At 35.1% G+C, this 2,758-nt stretch overlaps 1 long non-coding RNA gene across 1 annotated transcript; it reads right to left on the bottom strand.

The window, feature by feature from the left end:
* Window positions 1–671: 671 nt before the first annotated feature.
* Window positions 672–1,997, bottom strand: LOC105931085. The gene is made up of 3 exons (XR_001166485.3): window positions 1,307–1,997; window positions 1,008–1,064; window positions 672–813 (listed from the first exon to the last, which is right to left on the bottom strand). It is a non-coding gene; the product is annotated as an uncharacterized LOC105931085 (long non-coding RNA).
* Between the last annotated feature and the right edge of the window lie 761 nt (window positions 1,998–2,758).

Genomic DNA, 2,758 nt, shown 5'->3' with positions numbered 1-2,758 from the left:
AAAGTCGTTTTAAAGGGCCCAGCTGTGCAGATGTTTCATTCGTGGTTGCACGTAACGTTGATCTGTTGCATGCCCACATATGAGGCAACGCTTGTTAAAAAGCAAACTGAAGACATGCACATTTCTGTAATCATTCATAATTTCACTTTAAAAGCAATGCAAACAGAATCTGTGCATTACATGTTGTACTTGCATTGCTTTTATAATTTAAATGTATATATTGTATTGTTCTAAAATAAAGTTTTAGACAGCAAAATGTAGATTGAGGTATGCTGTATTCATTATTTTACTCTTAGTTTTAATACCTAAGGATCAAGGCTCTTGAACCAGAACAGCAAAAATGTATGAACTTTTCTGCAAACAAGCTTCTTTATTTAAATCTTTTTTTTTTTAACCAAATCTTAAGACTATTTTGTTTGAACACAAGTCTGTATCAGAATCAAACTTATAAAAATATATAATCAACATTTGATCATTTTAACATAAGTGTTAATTCTCTTTTAAAAAGGAAACTCATTTTATATTAACCATTTATTTAACATTTTATGTAAATATATTAGTTGAGGACATTAAAAGTTGACTCATGCCTACTAATTAGCTTTTATCAGATTAATAAAATAAGAGGCACAGGTGCATAAACGTACTGAGAAAACGACAACTTTCACACCAGATTGTGTTGCTTTAGAGTTTATTTGCTAAATTAAAAGGCAAAACTAAGACAGCTGGTCAGCATCCGTAGAGGTAAGTTGAGTCCATGCCATCCGGCTGTGGCTTAAGTCTCGTTAACTTTGTAGTCTGGAACCCAGGCCGACCCTAGAAGAACAAGAACAATGGGTAAATATTAACAGAGAACAACAAGGCAATTGAAATGACCTGAAGAAAGACACCCTCATTTTAGTTATCCATAATCTTTCCCACTTATGAATGGGTCAGATGGGTAGTGATAGATATAATCATTGGGATAACAATGCGCAGGACACCCAACACAACCAGATTTCATTACGTACATGTAATAACAAAAATCTGCTCTTCTTGCTTCTCTGGAACACTTGCTTCCGATTATCCTGCAAAACAAGAAGCAATCAGAAGTTATAACCAGACACGTTTCAACAACAACGTGTATATCCCGGTATAAAGCGAATAGGACTACACTTGGAGCACGTGGACCAACGCCACGTGAGCTCTTCGCGAGCAGACTCGACTGACCGTTAACAAAACTAGAAAAAAAACTGCTAATTTTTACGGCCATATTAGTTAGTCGGTTAATAAACAACTCTGTCAAAGGCTACAATCTATGTCAACTAACCTCTTTAAATAACGTGAGCACCGACATCCACCTCCGAGTTTGCTGGCACTGCACACAGACAGCCAGTCGTCGCGTTTCTTCTTCTGCTGGAGTTTTTTTTGGCGGTTGGTAAAACACTTTAAGGTGCACTCTTCCGCCACCAGCTGGTGTTGCGTCAGAAATTAAGTCCCTATATTTACCATATAATCACATCTTATTAATCAACTTTGTTTTCTTAAATAATCTAACAATAAGTGGTATATGTCTGCTCCCTAAACCACTTTCCAATGTGTTTAGTAGATTTATTTAATTCTCTCATTCTTATTTCTGGCATTTCAGTATAAAATGTTCTGTTGATTCCTCCACCCCACACAATTTTCATTTCCCTGTACTGTGCTTTTGTATATTAGCCAGTGTAGGATTAGGTGCTGTGTGTCCAAATCTAAATCTTGTAATCTTTCCTCCTTTCGGCCCCATCTTCCAGTTCTTATTTCTCCTATGCCTTTTTTGATTCTATAAAACCGTCATCTTTCTTTCGTTTCTCCATCCCACATTTTCTGCCATTCTTTCTTCAACCTTTGTTTAATCATGTTTTTTTTTTTTTTTACCTCTGATTTACTAATATTAAACGTAAAGCTAATATGATTTACCTTCTTTGTCATCCTAGCTGCCATCTCATTTCCTTTTATCCCACTGTGTGCTGGTACAGAAAAAAAATTCAATTGTATAACATTGTATAAATGCATAATATTTCTAGTAAAATGTCTGACCTACTGTCTGAATGATTGTGTTGAACTCAGTAATACATGCAGTGCATGAATCTGAACAAGGTATCATTTACTTATTTTAATTTTATATGCCCACTGTACTGCTGATAAAACCGCTAACATTTCTCATGTATATACAGATAATCCATTAGAGATTTGTTTTCCTATCATGATTGAAATTCTGGTCAACAAAAGCTAATTTTCATCTGTTACTGATGGATCTGTATAAATCTGAACATATAAGTGTTCATATGTTCTTGTATTATATTTTAGTCTAGATTGTATTTCTTCTCCTTTTTCTTTTCCATTAATGCTATGTCTACTTTCCCTTCTGGTAAAATGCAGGGTGGTATAACTGCAGAGGCATTACTGAACCTGTTTCTTATATACAGTATTTGAATTTCCATTGTCGTTTTCCTAACAATCCACCCAAAACTTCCAGTTTCCCCCCCACTCCTAGCATGGATTCAAAATGTCATGTGTTGGATGATCCAGATTATTGCATTGTAGATTTAACCAGTTATTTATTGGTAATTGTGTTCTTCTTAGATCTAATGGGATGTCTCCCATTTACACCAGGACTTCTGCTGTTGGGGTGGTTTTGAATGCTTCGGTACAATGTCTAAATGCTTGATGTTGTATAACATGTAGTCTTTCAAGATGCTTCTTTTCCCCTGCTGAAGTATAATTTATACTTTCATAATCA

Source organism: Fundulus heteroclitus, chromosome 8, assembly GCF_011125445.2.
Source record: "Fundulus heteroclitus isolate FHET01 chromosome 8, MU-UCD_Fhet_4.1, whole genome shotgun sequence".
Taxonomy (NCBI): Eukaryota; Metazoa; Chordata; class Actinopteri; order Cyprinodontiformes; family Fundulidae; genus Fundulus; species Fundulus heteroclitus.
This window is presented reverse-complemented; position numbering and strand designations above follow the sequence as displayed.